This window comes from Gallus gallus, chromosome 4 (assembly GCF_016699485.2).
Source record: "Gallus gallus isolate bGalGal1 chromosome 4, bGalGal1.mat.broiler.GRCg7b, whole genome shotgun sequence".
Taxonomy (NCBI): Eukaryota; Metazoa; Chordata; class Aves; order Galliformes; family Phasianidae; genus Gallus; species Gallus gallus.
The window spans coordinates 75,070,080-75,094,309 of record NC_052535.1 but is presented as its reverse complement, the minus strand read 5'-3'; the positions used below and the strand labels follow the sequence as shown (position 1 = coordinate 75,094,309).

The following is a 24,230-nucleotide window of genomic DNA, read 5'->3' as shown; positions in this document are numbered from 1 at the left end:
ATCTTCCCCCAAATATATGCCTATCAAACAAAACTGTTCTATGGTATTTCATGGAAATTCTTTTAATCTTCTCTCACATATGCAGTGCACCAACAAAGCTGTTAAAACAAAAATAATTCTGTGTGAATTGAAATCTTATTTCAGGATGAAACAATAATGGTACTTCTATATTCTTGTGGATTAAAAAGGACATTTTTCTAAAACCTGCAGCTGCTTTAAATTTGCCTTTAAAATTTTCTCCCTTCTATGTATGTAGATTTGAAAACAATTGCACGGAAGAATTATCCCAGTGCTTTCATGTCTCAATATTTTAGTGGTATAGCACTATCAATTGACAGGATATGATTGTTATATTTTGCTAAGTGCTTAATATATACTTCCAAACTGCCTCAGTACAGCTATAATGACTTCTCCCACCTCAAATCACTCAAAGGGAATTAAATGACTGTAATTATGTTGAAATAACAGGTAGGAGATGAGTTATTGTAGAATCAAAAAATAAAAGTTTCAAAATGAAAACTGAAGTGCTATGATGCTTGTGATTGGTGGGCTACATTTTGGCTATTGTAACACTGATGGTAGAACTAAGAAAGGATAGGTGACAAATGCATATCCATCGATCATTGTAGCTTCGACTCTCTGGAATAAATGGAATCATTTCTTTTAAAATTTATTTTAAATCTTCTTTCCATTCTTCATTCTTGCAAAGACAGGTGTGTTTTATAAGCAAGGATGGCTTCACTTAAGTCCACTTCATATCATACTAACAATATTTAAGTAACTTTGCAATGGTGGTAAATTAGCTCAGATTAAGAGGGACAATGTACATGAGAATTAGCTCTAGGTTGGAATTAGTTCTGCTCTTATGGTATCCATGTAACTAATTCTGTATTTACACAGGAAAGTCTTGATACAGAAAGAGGTGTGTCCTCTCACATCCAAATGTGTTTACAAGGTTAACACCTACATGATTCTATAATCTTTGAAAGGCAGAATTTGCCCTCTGCTAAGTCCACGTAGTTCCATTTTTGTCAGATGAAATATTGCTATTTGTACAGCTGAAAATCTGAAATGTTATTTATTGTTAGAAGAAAATGAGGGGAATTGTAGAAAATATGTGATCCTTTCTGAATTAAAATCTTGTCTTTCACTGGTTCCCAGTTCATTTTTTTTTCCCTGCCAGCAAGCCTTAATGCTGCAAATATGTGTCTGATAGTTACATTGTGTGTTTCATATGTGACCTTTAAAGGTTACCAGTAACTTCAAGTCCTTTTTAGCAGGGCTGTGCTCAATCCTTTTATCCCCAAGCTTGTATTGGTAGAGGGGGGTTGCAGGGTGGTTGGAACTTGATGATATTTGATGTCCCTTCCAACCCAAGCCATTCTATGATTCTTTGATTCTAGTGGGTTGCTGTGACCCAGCTGCAAGACTTTGCATTTGGATTTTTGAACGTTATGAAGTTCCCCTGTGTGCACTGCACAAGCCTATCCAGGTCTCTCTTGATAGCATCCCATCCCCAAGGTGTGCTGACCGCACCACATGTCAAGGCGTCATCCGCAAACTTGCTGATGATGCAGTCCCAGTACTGACCTCTGAGGGACACCACTCATCACTGATCTCCAACCAGACTGTGAACTATTGGCTATCACTCTCTGGGTATGATCTTGCAACTAGTTCCTTGTCCATCAAACAGTCCACCTATCAAATCCACATCTTTCTAATTTAGAGAGAAGAATGTTGTGGGGTACTGTCTCAAAGGCCTTACTGAAGTGCAGGTAGATAACATCAGTGGCTCTTTACTTGTCCACCTACACAGTTACACCTTCAGGGAAGGTTGCTGTGTTGGTCAGGCAGGACTTGCCCTTGGTGAAGCCACACTGGTTTATTCCACACTACGTCCATCTCTTCCACATTCCAGACCATAGCTTCCAGGAGGATCTGCTCCTTGATGTTCCCTGATACAGAGGTAAGACTGAAAGATTGGTATTTCCCTGGGTTCTTCTTTCTACCTTTCTTAAAAATGGTGTGACATTGCCTTTTTTCCAGTCACCAGGGATTTCACCTGACTGCCATAACTTTTCAAATATCATCGAGAGTGGCTTGGTGACTACATCACCCAATTCCCTCCAGACCCTAGGATGCATCAGGTTCCTCAGATGGTTGTGAACCTGTTCTTCGATTACAGCAGGAGGGACATTGCTCCTACAGTCCCCACCTTTCAACCCACCCACTGAAGGGGTATGTGAAGAGCAGTTGCCAGTGAAGACTGAGACTCAAAAATTGTTGAGCACCTCAGCCTTCTCCTTGTCTGTTGTTATCAGCCTGCCTCTATTGCTCACTAGGAGCTGACACACCTTCTTTTTCTGATTTATGTACCTGTAGAAGCTTTTTTAATTCTTCTTCTCCCCTCTTGGCAAGTCCAGTTCTAGTTAGGCCTTCCTGACCCTGTCTCTACACAGCCTAGCAGCATCCTTATACTCCTCTCAGGGTACCTGTTCCTGCTTCCACTAAATTGTTTCTTACATATGCATATAACTACTCAAAAAATGAATAAAGCCCGTACTCAGGCTTCCCTCCTCTATTCCCCATTGTGTAAGACATTGCTATAATGATCTGTCTGACATTTTTAATCTTCCATGTAGACTAATTGTGTAGGTACTAGATGGGTATGCTAGTTATGCATATTTTGAGACTTTTTAGAACTAGGACGTAATGCAGCAGGTGTGTAGTACTCTAAGCTATGTTCTCAAGGAGAATGAACATTAAAAAAAAAAAGGAAAAAAACAAAAATAACAACAAAAGAAATAAGTCAAAATCTTCTTTCCACAAGTTAAATCAGTCTCCTTAACAGAAAAGTCAAGTGGAATCTTATTTGAGGTGCTGAGGAATTTCATAACCAATCCTTCAAATTACCATAACTAGGATAAAACTTCCATGGTTTTATCACTCTAGGTAAAATATATATATAGCTTCCATGGAAGCATTTTGTTATGTTGAAAAACTCTTACATTTTGTTAAAGTGTGCTATTCTGCACAAAAATAAATCATAACAGAAAATAAAAATAGTTGGATTTTCTTCATTCTTTCTGATCTTTTGCTTACAAGAATGCTGAAAAGAGAGATTTGAGCTATTAGTACCACCAGCAGAATTGCAACATCTTTTAGCTCAAGTGAGTAGCAATTTCTTCACTTGTACTTCAGGATTGAAGTATAATCAACAAATACTTTTTTGAATCTCTTAGATTGTCTTTGTGTACAGACAGACAAATGTGAGTCTCATTCTTGTCTTCTTACACCAGTATTATATCTCTGCAAGCCTTTTGACATTAGTAGTTACAAAGTCAGTGGAGTTAAGGAGACGTAATAGACAATTTACCACAGTGAAAGAAAGGAATCAGCCAGCACCAAGTCCATTTTAGAATTTTGCTCATAGCCTTTTTAAAACACCACTTTTAAAGATATCATTTGCCGTATTTTTCGTTCTTCATATCTTGCCACTTTCAAATCCATTACTTATACAATATATTTCTCTATAACTACCTAAAGCCAGGCACTGATGGTATCTTTAAAAAGAATTTCTGAATGAGAAAAGAGCACTTGTCCTTTAGTTGAATCATTTTTTCTAATTTCTATAGTCAAGAAATTCAAGAGACCCCAGCAGGGAGTCAGGAAATAGTACAAACAAATAACACAATGTTAACCCCTCTACTAAAAGCTCATGTCTGAATTGAATATTATTACCATAATGTAGATAAATGCTGAATGTATTTTATATCCATTGAGCCTACAGTCTCTACTCTGTATAGTACAGTACTTGCATCTTCAAAAATACATGAAAATGTTGGTCACCAATTGAGATGACAGCACTGTAGATAGATGGGGAAGGAAGTGAAGGAACTGGGAAGGCCTTTGTTTTTGTTTATTTTATATATTACACTGAAGAGCAAAAGTCCATTTGTAAACACAAATTCAATAGGAGCACAGCTCAGAGGAAGACAATTACATTAGGTCAGTTGTTATTCTAAAATAAACTGTCAAAAAAATCCACCTTTTCTAATTCCCAGTGAAATTTTCTAAATATTATAACAAGTATAGGAGATTGTCCAGTTCCTGCAAAACCAGAAACTTGCCTATGGAAGTTCCAATAATATAGGATAGATTTTTTCACAAATAAATACAACTTCTCTCAGCAGATTAATTAGAACAAATTGGCAGCTGAAACAGAGCAGAATGTAGAGAAATGTGATTACTTTCTTTTTCACATTAATTTTTCTCCTCTTTTCTTCCTGTCTAATTTCACTTACTGCCATAGAGATTTTCCTGTTTCTTCTGGTAACAGGATCTCAAATGACACTTTCATATTAGATGGCACAGAGTTAGTGAATTCCCTGAGAACAGTAAGCTTAACAAGGAAGAAATTGTACTTGTATTCCAATCTGCATCTGCCTATCTGAAACCCAGCTTTTTATTGATATCGCTTTTTCAGAAGTGACAAACTTATTACAAAACAGATTGCAATATTCAGCAAATATTAAACTACATGGAAATAAAGAACTTATTGAATTTTAAGTATGTAAATGTATATAACACACATATATTTAAATGGATATAACAATACTTGCAGAGAAAATTGTCTTTGAGAGGCACTGCTGGGAAACTGTTTGAATGGGTAGAAACAGATGATATTCATATTAACTTTCAAAATTCATAGAAGAAACTTTATGAAAAAACTAAGTGTAGAATTAGCTTCTACACTGTTTATCAGAGGCAAATTGAAGTGTATTGTTTCAGCCATCAGAGAGGCTTGTAGAAGCTGCTGTTGCTGATAGCACTACAGCTATCATTTTCTAATACAGAAGACCTTGATTTTAGTCTTTTCAGTCTCATAAGCTGATTTCACAGACTGAAACTTAACAAATGTGAATACGTCTATTGCCAAAATGACCTGCACATCCTCAAACTCTACTGGGTAGCATGATTTCTTTCTGTGTTTTCTCCTTGTAAACTGAAGCATGGACATAAAAAGTGAACAATATTTCTGTATTACTGATTTCATCTGTGCTTTGGCTCTCAAATCCAATTGGCATGACAGTTAAAATTAGCAGGACGAGGTCAAACTGTCAAGGATGAGGCTGGCTGCAAGCAGAGGGGCTTTTGCGGCTTTGTTTGCTTGTCATTTCAGCTGCTATGTCAGCTTAAATACCATCAGTAAAAAAACACAGAGCATAGCTTAAGGAGTAGTGGGGCGGGGGTCACATCTGAGCAATGATCAAACAAGGATAAAATCCAGAGAGGCCACACTCCCTGGACACTGTGGCTTGAGTGTCTTTCACAAAATGTCAGTGCAGGCTGATTAAACAAATGCTGCTGCCAAGGCAAAGCTGATCAACCTACACTGCATAGGAAAAGTTCACATGCAATGGGCTATCATTCTGAAATACTTTGGGGAAGTGAAAAATGTTACAGTGTTGTGATAAAATGGAATACTGCACAAAGCCTGAACATTTGCTTTTCCTAGCATACCACTGTTTACCATTTTTCTTGATTTGCATTCTGCTGACATGATTTAAAAGCCTTTCAAAATGGCTCTTTGCCCAGACGCAGCTTGAAAGTCCAAGCTCTCCTACAAAAGCAGGTGAAATTAGTTTTGCCATACATACAATTCCATTCATAAATCTTTGCTCAGCATAGCGTAGTCATTTTTTCCCATTAATAATTGCCTTTACCTAGGTTAGATGATATTCATTTACCAAAGTTTTTCTCCAGTTCTAACTCTCTTTCTCTCTCTAATCCATATTAATATACATCTATTCATAAAAAGAATATTTTCCAGAGAGGAACCACTCCCTTCCTGTATTGTATCGTACAGTATGGTATCATATATAGTACAATATATATCATGTATAGTACAATATAACTGTAAAGGAAAAATGATCAACATACACATAATTTGTAAAGTTTTGAATTATTTTGGAAAAAAAAATAGGCATTTCCTTTGTATTATTAAGCTTTAAAATCAAGACATGGAGAAAGGTAGGAAAAAATGAATTTTTTAATACATAAAATATTTTCAAATATTTTATTTTGGGATGAAAAAAGTGTCTTATTAACTGGAAGAATAATCTTCTTTCTAGATAAAGGGAAGCTTCTTGTGTACTGTCAGATATTATAGATCTTAAGTTCACACTCTTTAATCAAGTGACTGTCCTATAAGTCACTGATTAAGGACTGAAGAAATTGGCTCAAGTCCCTTGATCTCAACTATGACAAGGCAACAAAGCCCCACTTGTATCTGAAGAAAAAGGAGACAGGGAGAGTAACCAGGCATGAGGGGGAAAGGGAACAGACATTCAAATAGGTACAGCACTTGAGAGAGGGGCAAAGCAAGATATCTGCCAAGGAAAGGAAATAAAGGTTAATGACTTGGATAAGCCACGAAGAGTAAATTGAAACAGAAGGGTATAAATTAAATTATTAATTAATTATGCTGCAGAGCAATTATATATCAGGAAAGCGTAGCACAGGAGAAAGGAGACTATCCCTCTAACAATAGCCACAAACAGACATGGGTGACAAACAAAAGCAAAACAAGACAAAATATAACAAAGAAAGTTAGATTAAATTCTTTCTTCTGTGCCAGTGACATAGTAGCAGTGCTAGGGTGCCATCCTGGACCAATAAATCTTAGTAGAGCCCCAGTAGGATATGTAAAATTAGACCCCTCATCCCTTGTTTCTGAGGGGCTGATTTCTTTGTAATCGTTCCTCCCCCAGATAGTCAAATGAAAATGTGATCAGAATGAAGCTCCTCAGCTGAATGCAAGCTCAAGAAAGGATCAAATATCTCAGTAAGAGATGAGACGTAACCAAAGAGAAATCTTAACATACTACAGCTGGAGAAGGAGAGCTGAGAGGGTCTATAACAATTACTTCAGTTAATTGTCAATGTAACTCACCTGCATTCTCTGTGCATGCTCAGTGCATCTCCACCACAGGATCATGTCATGCTCTCTTCTCATGTTTGGTACCATGTGCTAGGGTACCTGCTTCTGAGGTAAGTGCTTTGTTTGTTTTGTGTATCTTAGACTAGAACATTCGTGCTTATAGTTCCTGGTACCTAGATTAGGTTTGTTAACTCCTTCAGATTTAAGACATTTCAATGAAAATTTCTGTGTTTGAGGGGAATGTGTTAATCACAGGATGAATGTATGAAGCAAGTAAGTGATGTCACAGCTGTAGTTTTGAGCAAAAGCTCAAGTAATGGTAGCTGGTTTGTGCTAAACATAATCAAATTAGCACCTCTAGGTGTTCTGTTCAAAAAGCATCATGCCTGTATGTAAAGGTAAGAGACAAGGGTATCTGTTGTCCGTTCCTTCAGAAAGTACTAGTAAAAGTATGTGCCTATAGCAGCCTTTCTCAGCTGTTGGGTCTTCTAGCAAGAATTCTGTTTTTAAAAGATAAAATATTTTAGGGAATAAAGAAAGACTATCACTTCAGCACACACACACACAAAACCTGCATTGCTGTAGTACAAATATATTTAATTGGTATTCATTGTATTAGTGATAATTTTGTCATTTTGCTTTGTTTGTTCGTATGAAAAGAAAAGAAAACAGAAAACCAACTGTCTACTGTCCTTTCCGATTCTGTAGCTATAGTACCCCTTTCCCACGTGGTAGGTCAACAGGACTGCATTGGCTTGTTTCACGTGTCAGGGTCCCATTAACGTAATGTAATAGTTGGCACAGATTTCTGAGCAAGTTTTGTCTATGAAGTCAAGAGGAGAATCTGAGTGGAATATAATACTCTGCTAAAACAATAATACCCTCATAATCTGACCTTCATTAACTTGTCAGGCCTTGTGACAGTCTTTAATAACATTCATTCTTTTTATGTTTTATCTTAATTGATTTCTTTGTAGCTATTTGAGTAACTAAAACAAGATTGTTAGTGTATCTGCATTTAATGGGAAGACATTCTATTATTTATTTATTTTAAAAATACTGGGATGGAGTTGTTATACTTATTTTCTGGGCATCTTGCTATTGAGTTCTTTAAAAAATATGTGGAAGTAAATATATTTGATTTTTTTCTTCCATCCATAACAAATGCTAAAATGCTGCAAAAGCATTTACAAGAATCCTGTTAGAATTGTATGGTTACTAGCTAATGTTTTTGTCACCAAGACGGAGGCTGCGCATTCAAGGAGAATATGCATAGTTTGTGTTATCAAATGGTGTCACTAATTTAAAAAGTTTGAGAGGAAATAAGCATGAATTAGTTTGCAGGACAGGGAGGTGAAGTGTATTTGTTTCTCTTTCTCTGCACTTTCTAAGCTTGTGTTGTTTGTGCTGCGGGAGCTTCACCCTTCAACCCAGGGTGAATGCAACCCTCATAGATATTACAATGTGCAATACAATTCTTTTATACAACGAATGTTTGGATCTCACCATGTCTTGAATACAGGTTTAGAAAATCAGTATCTGTCAAGATTAAGCTTTGAATCTCTCTTGCATACTCCCCTGTCCCACTCACTGAGTGTTGATGTCCATAGCATCACCTCTGCAGGAGTTCACAGCATCCACTGACTGAATCACCACATATCAGACATCTCTTCATCTAAAATCATGATTGAAGTGAAAGCCTGTGTCACTAATTCTAAAATCAAAAAATAAAACAAAAATAATAAAAACTTACACCACCATCAACAAAAAAAGCAAGCAAAATTGTGTTTAAAAATTCACTTTGAAAGAAATTAGAAACATCAAACATTCAACATCCCGCTAAGATGTTGTTTCAATTCAGAAGGAAGTGTGAAAATACAGCATTTTTATTCCTTTAACTTTATTCGTTCAGAGGTGTAGTTTCGTTCCTCAAAAAATAAATATCTTTTCAAACCAGTATTACATTATTTTCTTATTCATTAGGTGTCACTAACCACTTTCTGCCCGTTTGTTTTCCCCAAAACATAGCAATGAAGAAATAATATACAATTCTTAATGATTTTCTGAAATATGGCACAGGTGCAAGCTGCAGCTGTTACGGGTAAACTACATTTTGCTAAACTAATTCAAATCCCACTGGGAAAATAGAAGAATCACTGCATTCCCATAAAAAGAAAAATGTTTTCATAGTAGGATACAGAAGTTTTCATGTACACTCTACCTAGTCAAAAAGTCTTTCGTAAAGAAAATTAATTGTTGTAAAAATACTCATATTTATATTTAAAACCTTTTACTTTCATACTTGGTAAACATAGTACTAGTTATTCTCTTTAAAGATCCTCACTAACACTTCCAAATTAAGATTATATGTCAAGAATTACATTTTGTGTACTGTAATACATCTGAAATGAAAAAAAACGAGTTATCCTCCAGACTCATATTTAAAATATACAACTTTTCATAAAGATATATTACCGTGAAAATTCCATTTGCCAGATAAATTGATATTTCAGTACTTGTTTATAAATGTGTGCTTACATCTGTTCATAGGCTATGTGCACTCATTTTTGTTGCCAAGCTTTTGTAATAGGGTATGTACTCTGAGGGAGTTAGGTGTTATTTTTATTTTAAAATCAGTATTGCTTAGACCAAGAAAGGCTCCATGTAAGAAACACACCTTCAGCTCCAGATCTCAGTGGTAGGTGAAGTTCAAGTCTCTTGTCTTCTCCCTCAGGGCAACATCAGCCTAGGTAAGATGTGGGTAGTCTTGTATTTACACTTATATTTTTCCGTGGTGATTTTTTTTTTTTTTCCAGCTTCCTATTTTGTACGTATTATGTGTTGAAAGGTTGGGGATAATCTCAAACTTTGTATTTACATTAAGAAGAATATAAAAATGAATATTCTTTAGCTTCCTGGTGATACGAGCAGTAATTAATACTCTTATTATTTTTAACTAGTACTTGGGATTAGAAGTGCAGAATACATACCTATTTGAATTAGTCTTGGGACTATTTTGCACTCTTCGTGCTTGTTTTTAAATGACCCAAATTAATTTTAAATGTGACTTTCCACAGTTAAGGAAATACAATTTTGGCATGAATGTGAATAAATGACTAGAAATGTTTTGAAAATATGATGTACTCTACATGTTAAAAGCGACATGATTATTTTGCCCTTGAGATCTCTTTATCACCAAACCTGTTTAGATCACTGTAATAAAATGTATCTTAAGTCACCTTAAAACAGACTCTACCAGAAAATTATACATATGTATTAAAACTGAATGCCTGATATACTTTGTAAATATTTTTGTGCATAACACACATCATGTGGGTTTTTAAATACATTTTTCCAGTTTGCGGGAATTTTTGCTTTCCTGGAACAATCATGAGAAGTTTCTTTCCTTCCTAATGGAATAGATGACTCCACTTTGTTTAACAAACAGAGCTGCCAGTCATTTCTAATTTACAATTGCCTTAGTAAGAGAAATTGAAGACAGCAGTCTAAAGAGCTACAGAAAGAGCTGATAAACTGGATTAAGTCCACTTACTCAATTTTCATGTTGAATATCTAAATCATTCTGAAAATAACGCCTCCTATTTATTTCCATGGAAATTATAACAGCTACAAAAAGCACAATAATGCTATTTGATAGAGCAAATTCTCAGTTACACACCAACATAAGTACGACCACCATTAGTTATGCATTTCCTCTAGCAATGAACAAGAGCCTGAATGCTGTGCACCAGCATGGGGCCTGGTGTTACTGCATTGCAAGAGAAAGGTTGTCATCTTCTCTTGCCTGACTGTGGAAGTTTAAGCTTTCAGCTTAGTCAGCATCAAAATGTAGCACTGAGTTGATTGTTTGTCAGGGTTTCAGGAAATCCAGAATGATCACCCCTTTCCTATCCTACAAGACAGTGTACATCATTTTACCCATATCTTGACCTTTTTCTTCCATGGGGAATTCATGTTGCCACTCCAAGAACTATCCTTTTTGACTCTGACTTGTAGTAGTGACACCGCATCTTGTAATTGGTACTGATGTAATTCAGGAAATGGTCATGTTGAGCCTCTTACTGATTCAGTAGGGCCTGACAAACTTGTACACAATGTTCTTGCTGTTCCTGTGTGAGTGTTTGTGGCACCCACCTGGAGCAGATCTTGCATTTTTCTGATGCATTGAAGCCAGTATTCAGCTCCATACAGTTTTCTCATTGTAAACCACCATTTCCTGTGGAAGAGCTGATCAAGATGCTCTTCATGTAAGGGTGTGACAGCTGGACATGGCCATCCAGAATGTGGTTTGTCTTTCACATTGCTGTCACCACTGCTGAATTGGACTCTGCACTGCCTGACTGTGCTGACATCTACTGTTTGGTCTCCATAAACATTCAGCAAGAATCAATGAATGTCAATGGGTGCCATTTTCTCCACGTGGAAGCTTTGCTTCATATGCCCTTCCATTTACAGTCTTCTCAGCTTCTGATCTGTGCTACCAGTAAAGGGAGCTGAGGGGGCCCTGGGATTTGGAAGGGGAAAGGACCAGGAGTGGCCAAAGGGATATTTGATACCTTACAACATCATTTGAAAAGAAAAAAGTGGTGGAGAATTGGCTGGATGGGCAGCTGCTGCTTTGGGACTGGCTGGGCATTGGTTTGTGGGTGGTGATCGGTTGTTTGTTTTGTGTGTATGTACAGGTATACACAATCTTTTTTTTTCTCTTCATTTTCTGTCTCAGTAAATAGCTTTTATCCCCAACCCATGAATTCTACTTCATGTTGGTTTTGTTTTTCTGATTTTTTTTTTCTCCCATCCTACTGGGACATGGGGGGATAAGCATAATGCTTAGCTACCTGCTGGGTTAAACCACAGCAGTCTCAATATGAAAACACTGAATAGATTTAGTAATGGGTCCCATTATCTTTAGTGCACTTATTTATTTAGTGTAAAGGTAAATATCCTCATAAATATCTGCAAGAATGTGATTGTAATTTACAGTTTGGCATCTTGCAGAAGTGCTTTTGCAGACCATTAAGAATATGCATGCACATCTCCTTATGAATTACACCATTTCTATATATATTTTTTTAGGATCAGAAAAATAGATTAAGAATATATATTTAAAAAAAGGAAAATACAGGCTCTGTTCCATAGAACATTAAGTTTTTAACAGCTTGGAGAGCATATAAGTACTACAGCCGCTCCATATTTATTTTGATGTAATTGTGCCACATAGAATGTGCTTCTTCTCACCCTGTGTTGTAACACTCAGAAATTTACAGTCTACTGTGAAATAGCAGCTCCAGAATGCTAGAGATGGACCAGTTCCAGTATTTATTTAGTTGTTAGCCTTGAGCAAAAAAAATTTTGGATATCCGTAGCAGAAAAAAGGTTTATTCAAATACTGTATAGGAGATTTCACTTAGAGAATTACAGTTGTTAAGACTGATAGATGATACTTCTTCATATCTCTGTGGCCATCCTTTATACATTATGTCAAGTATTTTCCTTACAAATTTATTTAAATACTGTGTTATTCCTTTTTAAAGACCAGAAAACAGTATGTTAGGAAGCAATATGACAGCCTAATATGAGGACAAAAGACAATGTGAATAAAATTCAGAATGTTTCAGAGTTTATTGGATGACAAAATATAATTCTGGAAAGAAGAAAGGAGACGGCTTCATATCTAATATTTGTATAATGGTGAAATTAAAGACAAAATATAAACATAATGTATAAAAAAATTAAAAACGAGGTGTTTTTAAGTGTAGATGATCGAGAGGGAAACTAAATAGTCTGTGCTAAGATTTATAAAAATCAAAATTCTTATGAAGTTCATTAGAACAACAGAAGTCTTAGGAAAAAGAGGCCTTTCACTAAAAGGAGAAGATTAAGATGTTTCAAGAAATTTTAAAAAAAGCAAAGTTTTTAAGAATACCCCTACATTTGGAAAGAATTAAGATGTCAGTTGTCTGCATTGATAGTTATGTTTAAAAAAACATCTGGTAGGGATAAACATTTGAAGTCATTGAGCTGGGAGAGTTTGCATCCATAAGACCCATAAGAGTTGGTTGATAATATATCTGGCTTGATAATGTTGATTTGTAATAAACCTGAGAGATAACAGAGAAAATCCACGAGACGCCAGGACAGCTTACGTTGTGCCAGTATTCAGAAATGAAAAGTACGAGGAGCGCAAAAATTATAGTCCTAGAACATTTATCCTTAAGGATGAAAAACTTTAGCTGTTAAAGCCATAAAAAAAGGACAAGTCATGCCAACTATCATAATTTATGAGAAATATAAGCTATTTGATGAATTCATTTTTTGACTAATTGAAGATTATAAGAGTGATCACAGTTATTGTATTATGTAGGATCTCTTGGCATGTGGACTGTATTCCATTTTGCTGAATATGGATAGAGAATAAATAACAAAAACATAATAAATGCACCTGGGTATCACCAGAATAAATCCCCTTTCACAAATGCACTGAGTGACCTGTGACAAAATGTGGACAGGGATGAACAGGAGAACAAAGAAAACACGTTCACTTATAAACTGGGGGGCGATAATACCATCTCTTCTTGCTTTCTAAGAGGAATTCTAAGAGGAGAATGATGAAAGAGAAGTTTTCATAAATACCTTCACAGTAAGAATCTGGGACTCTTTTTCCGCAGGGTACAGTTGAGTCTGGGAAGAAAACAGAAGGGCATGAAGAGTCAGTTCTCTCCCTATTCTCAGGAGGAAAGTTTCTATGCTGTGCAGTGAAGGAGAAAATTTATTCACTTGGTTCTCTGCCCTTTTTACCCCATTTTCCAACAGAAATATTATGAATCCTGTAATTTGCAAACACACAGTAAATGTGATGAAGATTTTGATTCATAAATGGACATGCAAAGCTTGGAAAAAAACAGTTTCAGCTCATGGTTTGCTCTGCCTATTTCTGATACTGGCTACCTGTCAGGCTAAGCTCTTATCTTTGGTGTTACTTAACTCTTCTGCATTCAAAGTTCTAAATGATAATAAAACTCTTCTGTTCATCGTTTCAATGCCATGTTCATACAATTACTCTAACTACACAGTAAATTTCAGACCCAATTGTTCAGAACCAAGAAAGGTTGGTTGTTTTTTTTTGTTGTTGTTGATTTTTTTTATTGCTTTTGTATATTTAAATATAATAGAGGGAACATTGGAAGAAGTTAAAGATATTGCTGAGAAGTTCAATGATTTTTCTAACTTCTTTCTATACTTCAAAGGATTTTGAGTATTACATTCATTTTTTTTCTTTCAGTAAAGCTGAAAGCCTCTCTGGGGCTAAGAGTTTTTCCCCCTTCTAATGGCAGTCAAAGCAATTTAAGAAGTTTTTTTTTTAATACAGTTTTTCACCATAGGAGGTCTCTTGCAGGATAACAAATTTAGTATGTATGTTATATGATGTATCAGTAAAAGTCTTTTGAGCATTTTAGTAAATCTGTAATTGTGAGTAGGAACAAACCTTTACTCAGAAGTCTTCAAAAAAGCGGAGATAAACTAGATGGTGAAAGGTCATTTCTTCCACATCACATTGATAGTACAATGTTTCAAGGCACAATTAAAAGTCTAGTGTTAATATGTTTGTATTTTTTAAGAATGGATATTAGGGATAGAATTCTTTCTGAAGATCTGAATGTAATTTCTTAGTGATCAAATCCAGAGAAAGCTACAAGAACTTATTAGAGGTTTATGTGAATAGTAACTTGGTAACATAAACTGGAACAGAACCAGAAAGTACAAATTAATCCACATGAGAGAGGATAATAAGAATAGCCTATTGCAGGTAACTCAGGGGCTTTGCATCAGCTTGTGAAATAGCCCTGAATGTCTCCTCTTGGAGACTCATCCTCAGAAAATCCACAGGGTTGTAATGTCTGAAGGGGAAGGAGGGAAGCCTGATCTAGTATTAAATGGGGAAGTTGGTGGCCCTGCCTGTGGCAGAGGGGTTAGAGATTCATGATCCTTGAGGTCCCTTCCAACCCAGGCCATTCTGTGATTCTGTAATATGTTCAGGAGAACTGGCAGTAGGAAAATGTGACACTTGCTAACTGGAGTTGGACACTACTTCACTGTATGCAGGATAAGAGACATGATAGGTATGATCTTGATTAGCAGTTTCCAGCTTTCCATGTAGTGTTCTTCCTACAGGAAAAAACCCTCAAGAAATGTGCATTGTCATTTTGCACCCAATTCCAGCTTAGAAATGTATGAATGTTTCATCATTTTTAGCAGGTTTAAAAAGTCAAAATTGCATGTTCTACAAAACAAGCAACAAAAAATATGCTTGGCATTATTATCATAAAGACAACAAAAAATCGGGTTTTGCCTTCATGTCATTTCATTTAAGTGGGTTTGGAAAGTGGTATTAATCCTATAATTACAGAATAACAGAGGTCTGCTTAATCTTTAAACCAGAGTGAAAATGAAAAAGATTTAACCCTTGATGAACTAGATGAGGACTGGAAGAACTACTGAAGTTGTGCTGATGACCAATTGAGATTGATCATGTTTACATTTAAAATAAATATGAAAATTGATGTAACCAGTTTTGGATATATCATGCAAAACAGAAATCAGTGAAGGCTTGATATTTTCATTTTTTTTTAATGTATTTTCTGTAGGGAGGTTTCTCATGGTAATTATTGCTACTGTTATCCATGAGTGAAATACTCCAGAAAAGTGCAGAGTTCTACTTTCTGCCTGCTTGTAATGCAAAGCATGTGCAATGCCAGGTGCAGAAGCGCTCTCTCAGTTGCCAAACCCCTTGAATCTTGTTATGACTTTTTTCATGTGAACATGTTCAGAAATTAACAACATAATTGAGATTGGTCAATCTTTTAAAGGTTGTCTTCCTTGAAATATGTGTCATAATTCATTTACAGCTCCTCCCTCAAACTTGAAAAATGGGATTACTTTTCTGCACAAATTGATTTGTGCATTCAAATTAAGAAAACATTGTGATTAAAATACAGCCCATCCCATTTAACTGGAAGTACACTTACAAATACATTTGTTTTAAATCAAACGATCCTGTTGTTAGTTTGGATGTTGGAGAAAAAGAGCTGGCATGTCTATCTGATTAATCCAAGTTTTTTTTCTGATTGGAAAAGACTGAGTTCATTCCATCAGCGTTTCTGCAAATAGTAAGCTTATTATTAACATTGAAACTTCTGTGATAATACAAATGTCTACTTGTATTTTGATCATGGGAAACCTTTTCAGATAAAATACTGAAGTGTAAGAACACCTCCAGTATTTCCTCTCTGAAGAGCAAGAAAGGTCTGATTAATTGAAAGTAGTTCAGTCACCTCTGTGACTGAATAGTTCAGACCTCTGAAGGTCTGACTTACTGTGTGTGTATATTATTATTGATACAATATTATTATATAATTATTGATTATTTATTACTGATATTATTATTGTGTATGTATTGTTACTGTGGTGTATTGTGTCACTACACTCTTTGCCAGTGTTTGTCCTGATCTAGCTCTTAATTTGTTGTGAAGAATACAGCAAAATGAGACTACAGGATGTGTCTACGTCATTGTTCTAGTTTGGGTCATGGAAGCATTTTTGAAATGAATCCTCTAACTGCCTTCACTCACTATGCTTTGGTCTGCAACAAGGAGACACAAACTTGTTTTATGAATTTCATGTGGTCTCTTTCCTGCAATAATTATTACCTATGTAATATGTTCATGATGCCTCATATCAGAAGTTTGACCCAAATCTAAATTTCATATGTCCTTGTTCTGCAGTGGTTGCCTCTAGCTTGTTTTCATTTTGTAACTGTAAAATGTTAACATGAAATAATCTTGCTTTTGAAATTTCTTGGAGAATAATTTTACCTTTAAATAAAATAAGGCAAAATAAACAAACAAACAAAACAGTGAAACATACTGTTTTCAATGAAGAGAGAAAAGAAGGATGTCAATAAATCTTGCTTAAGGTCAGATATTTTTTAGTTTAGTCATGTTCCACTGATCTTCTGTTTTGTCTTACCAGAATTTGTTTATTTTTTCATTTGAATTAAGTTTGAAGATTAAAATATGAGAAGAGTTGTAGTGAATCATATCAAAGGTTAAAACTTTAATTCAGCACCACTAGTGAATTCATAAGACTGGGCATTGAGAGAAGGGAACTGTACAGTAGTAGAAGTATATAAAAGTCTCCAGCAATATCTTCATAAAAGTTTAATTTTACAATTTAAAAAAAGGAAAAAAAAAACAAAACCACAGAAGCAAAACTACAAAACAACAACAGCAACAAAAACAACAGCATCAACAAAATGCACACAAAAGCCAAGCCCCAAGACATTTAGTTACCAATAAAACTTTGAGGAATTGAAAGCAACAAGTTTTAATGGTAGTTGAAAGCTATAACACTGTTCCACTTAACCGTGCTTGTCTGATAGCTCCTCCAGTAAGGTGAAACAGCTGAAGTAAGGAATTAAAGTGGAGGCTGCATGGCAAATGTCAGCCTATTTACTGTATTCAGAATTAAATGTGTTTTACTACAGGTAAACAGATGAATAGCTCTTCAAAAACGATGACTGGTTATACACAGAAGCTTGTTACAGACAACTGCAGTTTTGCCCGGGACTCCAGTGGGCTTTGGTGCTGGTCTTGTTTTACTTTGATATTGAGAATAGAAATGATACCATGTAGACTTAAGGGTTAAAAGGTATGACTCTCCTGAAATTCTATTTTATAGCATTTTAGAGACATATCTCTGTGTAGAGGGATTAAGATAAGACCTTTCCACAAGTTAAACCCTGTTCGTTCATTACGTTAAATTTTAATTAGAACTTAATTGACTCACAGGCTTTGGGTTGGTCATTTGCAGGCATTAACTGCTATAATTTCAGTGTGCTTTTGGATGTCATGATTGCTTAGAGAACAGTGCAAGGGCAGCAAAATGGCAGTACCTGATTTAATTTTCCTAGATGAATAATTTAATCAGAATCAGTATATGAAGTTCAGTCTACTGCATTCAGTGTACTCCAGAAAAACTCTTTTGTTTTAATTGCTACTTGCTTTTTTTTTCCCCTACAAAGCAATGAAATTCTCCATTCTCTACATATTTTGCTTTCTGAGAACTTCTCAAAACTTCAACATCAATGATTATTACTGATATTAATGAAAACTGTGTCTCTTTTAGTGTAGCGTTCACATTTCTTTCTTTCTTTCTTTCTCTCTCTCTCTCTCTCAGGCAGAAACTAACAATATTTAAATATGTTCTAGTGTAGTTCTCACTTAAGTGAGTGACTTAAGGGGAAGATGAGAGGAGGAGTGTTTTGTATGTTTATCTGGTATATAATTATTCACTTTCCTGACACTAGGGAAAATGAAAGTAACACACGATGTAGTAACAGATTCTCCTCTTGCCACTGGGAATATGAATTAACTCCCCTGACTCCAAGAGATTTGTATGTAGAACTGAACTGGTGTAGCTGAGATCAGAGCTTGTTCCAAATATCTTGAATAATTCCTACAAGGCAAATGCCTTCAGCTGTCAATCTACCAGGCTGACCTGTCAGTGTCACATAATAATTAAACAGCAGCTGGCATTAGTGCAAATTTATAATTGCTATAATCCTTATTGCTGACATGTCAATATTTAACTTGCATTAACCTTTCCTTTGAGGCTTACAAATAGTGCATCTCTGGCTTGTTCAGTCTAATTTTTCATGTCATTTCCTTGCAAGGTACAAAGATTTATAATGTCATCATGTGATTGATACAGACCACTCCTTTTCTTAGCCTTGTAAGATGCACTAACTCTAGAATAGCAGTGGTTGGTTTATTTATTTATTTTCTACCTGCAAACTACATTTTAACCCCTTGCATGACTGATATTGTTAGGGCCATGTGTACACTGAGAGTAAGGATGCCACTCTTACAGGTTTTAGACTGCTTCTTTGAAGGATGATACATTGTTAGCTATTACTATATGACAGACTTATTGTTTCTAGATTTGTTTTGTTTTGAAATCAGTCCCAATAGGATTGCAGAAAAAAGTACTGAGAATTTTTGAATATTTAGGAGAATTTGAAATAAATCAAATATTTTAGTAGCCCATCTTCAGAAAAAAAAAAAAGAAAAGAAAAATGTAGATCATAAGTGTTCTTAACAAAGCTATATGGATCATATACATGTTTATAATAATTATTATCATCTTATGCAGTTTTACATGTGGGTTTGAGGTATTTAGTGTGATCATAAAAACAACCAAGAAAAGATTCATAACCCTCATGGCTGTTTTTGTGCTTGTCCTTGCAAGCTAAAGTGTGTTTCTGAAAATAACCTTATATTTCCATTTCCAAAGGTCTTGTGTTTAACCTGTCTGCCACCCTGTAGGGTTCTTAGCATTGCTTAACAAGTACTTTAATTCTTTCCTTGTATGCCTAGTATGTTCTTATGTCTTTTACAATAATAATAATATTGCTATGGACAGATCTTCTTTTCTTAACATCTGAGTATTCTCTCTTCAACCTTATCATTTGATCTTTCCATTATCCGTTCAATAAAAGCAAATTACAGGTTAGGGCTTTTCCTTGCAAGGGTGAATTAAAATTCTACCCAGTGTAGATATTGGTGGATGATTTATTGGGATTACAACTAACCTGTACTCATGTTTAAAATTAAACAATCTAATTTATCACTAAATGTTGTACTTTTGAGAGATCTTGACTCTTGGCTCCCTAGGGGAATTACCATTTATATCTTCCAGATCAAGTTTTAAAACAGTACTCAAGTGTATAGTGAATCGATCAATGCCAGGAATCATGTGTAGTATACTGGCACGGTAGAATGTACTTAATTCAGATTGATTAATAGCAAGTGAGAAATGCAAGCATGAAATAAATACATTAGGCTGGACTATATAAGAACAACTTACTTAGCATCTGAACATTCTATATAAACCTTGAATTTTCTTTAAAAATATTTTTGAAGAAGAAAATGTTGCATTCTTAGAACAAATGTTTTAACAGTCTGGAGAATCCATGTGTCCTATAAATTCCAAGAATGAATTTAATGATTGCCATGGTTACATCAACACATACTGTAATATGATATAATCAGATGTGATGTGCTATGGCACAGAAATTGCAAAGATATGTTTGATTTAGAAAAAGCCATTGCCAATATGTTCTTGTTTTACAAACATACCAGCTATTTTGCAGTTCCAGAAGGGTTTAAGATGCAGACTGTCAACTTTATTTAGTTATTGTGATGACTTCCTAAAAGGTTTCAATCTGAACTAGTAGCATTTTTCTAAAGAATTTCAGAGCTTAAGAATTAAGTACTGAAGTCCTTAAAATACAAGCAGAAACTCAATTTTTACTTGTAAGTCCCACCCAATATTTATTTTCTTGTGATAGTATCCTGAATACAACTTTGTATACCTACTTGGCACCTGGTTAAGTCATTCTGATGTTGGTATATTTTTCAAGGTGGCTTTTTTTCCTTTTTTTTTTTCCTTTTTTTTTTTCCTTTTTTTTTTTCCTTGTATTTGAGCTTATTTTTTCTTACATTTGTTACTCGTATTTCCTGAAATGAAATCAATTTTGTGATCAATTTTGATACTGATATTTTTGTCTTGATATTTTGATTTCAATGTTTTTGTTCCTTTGTCTATCCCAAACGCAGTTTCAAATTTGCATTTTCAGGCAGATGGCAGAAGACATTGGAGAAGGGATTAAAGACGGCACAGATTTGTAGATAATGTGTCAAAAGATTACTCTGTATAACACACAACATACTGCTAGAATGAAAAGTATTGAAACCCTTTTCTAGCCAAGTGTATCATTTCCAAATTAATTTCCATTACAGATTAGGCAATATGTCAAAAAATGTGTAATTGACATGAAACAAAATGTCTGAAATTCTTTTAATGAGTAACTCTGGAAAAAAAAAAAAAAGCATAGATTTTATGGTAAAATAGCAGAAGTGCTCATTTAGTGCTGAGAGCGCTTCAATTTTTGCTTAATTATCTATATTTTTCATTAAGATATCACTTCATAGTACCATAGTACCATGCAGTATCAGCACTGAGACCTCCCTTCAACACCTCTGTCTTTAAGATGCACACCAAGCCTTCTTTGTGCATTTTTCTTTTTCTCTCTTTCTTTTTTTTCCCTCCATTGTTATCCAGGTTTCAGTGCCAATAAGGATTTCAGTCTTGATGCAGGCCACTTTCAGCAGTCCAATGGGAAAAATGTGCCCAAAGAGTAGAAACTGTGAGTTCACACCTCTAGGAGGAAAAGATTGCCTAGAAGAAAGCTCTTGTACCTTTTTTTTTTTTTTTTTTTTTTTTACCATGCAGCTATTGTGCAAAAAGTAATAGAAACTCAGAATAGTAGAATCATAGAATTTTTAGTGTTGGAAGGGACTTTTAAAGGTCTTCTAGTCCAATTGCCCTGTAATAGATAGGGACATCCACAGCTAGATCAGGTATTCCAGGGCCTGGTATAGCCAAGCCTAGAAAGTCTTCAGAGATGTAGTGTATCCATTGCATCTCAAGGCAACCTGTTCCAGTGTCTCACCACCCTCACTGTAACAGACTTATTCCTTATATCCAACCTAAATATACCCTCTTAACTTGAAGCCATTTCCCCTTGTTCTATCACAACAGTCTTTGCTAAAGTATCTGTTCCCTTCTTTCCTGTAGCTCCCTTTATATTGAAAAGCTGCTATCAGGTCACCTTGGAGCCCCAGTTCTCTCAGCCTGTCCTTGTAAGGAAGGTGTTCCTATCCATGGATCATTTTTGTGGCCCTTCTCTGGAAGTGTCCCAACAGGTCTTTGTCTCTCTTGTACTGAGGACTCCACATCTGGCTGTAGTGCTCAAGGTGAGGCCTCACCAGCACAGAGTAGAGGGGCAGGATGACCACCCTTGCCCTGCTGGACATGCTTATTTTGATGCAGCCCTTTCTGTGCTGTGAGGGCACATTGCTGGCTCATGTCCAGGTCTGGAAAGCAGAAGGTGAAGACTTGCTGTTGGAATGGTTGGAGGGTTTCCTGGACATCAGAGAGATGCATGGACAGAAATGCTAGAGGAAGTCCGGGGACCATATCTGGTGATGCAGATACCTGCAAACAATGGGTCAGCAGCAAACTCCTAGGTGAGCCTCAAGTTCTGCTGGGAAGGTTTGCGTTGGCTATCAGGAAAAACTCCTTTACAGAAAGGGTTGTGAAGCACTGGAATAGGCTCCTCAGGGAGGTGTCTGAGTCACCGTCCAAGAATGTGTTTGAAAACCATATGGATGTGGTGCTCCGGGACATGATTTAGTGGAGGGTTGTTAAAGTTAGAGTAGTATGGGTAGGTTGTGGTTTTACTTGATGGTCTTTAAGGTGTATTCCAACCTGAGCAATTCTATGATTCTTTGATTCTGTGGGGAATGGAGTGAAAACAAACCCAGTGCTGGGAAGAGCCAGTAAAGAAGTGTGTGACATAACCAAACAAGGCTTAATTGTGATTCTCTCAAGCTGTTAAATAAGCCCTAACAAATCCAAATCCACCATGGGTGTAGTCTTTCTCTCCTGTACCAGTGCTGAGCCTTTTTCTGTTATTAATCAGATTTGGAAATTAATAGCATTAATTTTCCTAAAAAGTTTTATTTGCCTTATTATAACTTGAATTTGACATTTTTCCTTGACTTCTTATCTTTAAAGTTTAGTTTGTTAATCAATACTTAATTTTGAAGTTGCACTGTACTTATACCCTACTTAAATGATGATTAAAGACTGTTCTTAATTTAATTATTTTATTATTTATTTTTCACAAAATCCTCGCTTCAGAATCAAGAGGACAAGACTTAAGATTGTATCCAAAATACCCTGTTGCATTCATGGCTCTTATAATTCTTTCCCTAGAAAGGATTATGGTCTATATATGTATATGTATACTTGAGCAGGAAACAATCTCATTTTTTCATAATTTGTCTCATATAATAATGTCCCCCTTCTGACAAACTTCTGATCCATGTTACCATACATAAATCATGTCTGAGTTCAAAGAGTTTCCTGACTTCGGCAAAAATTTGTCTCTTTCAGGTTCAAAGTCTATTCCAGATAATCTGTATAGATTCAGAGTTTTAGATGAAAAAAATAAATGCTGTAAATAGGCAAAAAATTTATCGTTTGCAAAGTTTCACATTCTATTTATTTATTTATTTATTTATTTATTTTCAGTCTAAGCATACCTAATTTTGTGCAGGTGCAATGAGCTACTAAGGGAAATCTTTCCTCTGATATGTATCTTATTCCCTCTCATTCAGGAAAACAAAGCACAAGATGAGGTACAGAGAGACAGACACAGCTTCCTATAAAACCTCTGCTCTTATGGCAGAAAACCTAAAATAATTAACAGTTGTCTGGGGAAGAAGCTAAATCAGAAGCAGTTGACTATGTTTACAGTGACCTTTAGCTGATTAAGCTGAAGTTCTGTAATCAAAAACCAAACCTTACATTTTAGAATGTGTGTTAGTTCACACACTAACTTCAAGTTTACTTGAAGTTTAAGTTTCAAGTCTGAGTTTATATGATTTCCAAATTTATACAGTGCAAATTTCCTTGAGCATAAGATTTACAAGACATAGTAACAGTCTCAAAAATCATACAGATTTGAAGCAAACCATGCAATTCAGGAATTAATTCAGAAAATAACAGGACGGTATATGTAGCCATGCATTTACTTATTAAAAGCTTTTATTTCAACCTATATCTATTCAATCATCTCTTTGGCCAGGAAAGTCTCAACAGCAGCCCTGTGCTTAAGAGAGGTTGAGGATTCCTCAAGAGTTTTGCTGACTTAGCTTTTGCAGCAGTTTTTCTTCAAAGAAAACTGCAATGAAGATGAAATATGGTCTCTGGGTTATATTTCATTTTCATGTTTATCTTTTGTGAGTGTGATTCTGTTTTTTCAACATAATTATTTACTTGGAAAAATAGAATTTGTCATTTTCAGTTCTGATTTACCTATGTAAATAGGGATATTAGCTGAGAAGTAAAACAAGAAGACATTGTTTTATCTGTAAGCATTTAAACAAAATAACTGTTTCTAACAGACTCCTTGGATGCTCACAGGTTAAGGGAAGGTGAGTACTTGTAATAGCTTCATATTTTCCACTGAATCATAAGGACCAATTAGGGAGTTGGTGAAATGAGGTGCCATGGAAACTGTACTGAATACTTTATAGCTCAGGATGGTAGACTTGGAAGACTATAGAAAAGGAACTGA

General features: G+C 35.4%; 1 long non-coding RNA gene across 2 annotated transcripts in view; it reads left to right on the top strand.

Moving 5' to 3' along the window:
- Positions 1 to 9,578: 9,578 nt before the first annotated feature.
- LOC101750862 overlaps positions 9,579 to 24,230 on the top strand; it is a 61,869-nt gene continuing 47,217 nt past the window's right edge. For both annotated transcript variants that reach the window (XR_006939230.1, XR_006939231.1), the window contains exon 1: positions 9,579 to 9,693. This is a non-coding gene — a long non-coding RNA (uncharacterized LOC101750862). The remainder of the gene's footprint in view (positions 9,694 to 24,230) is intronic.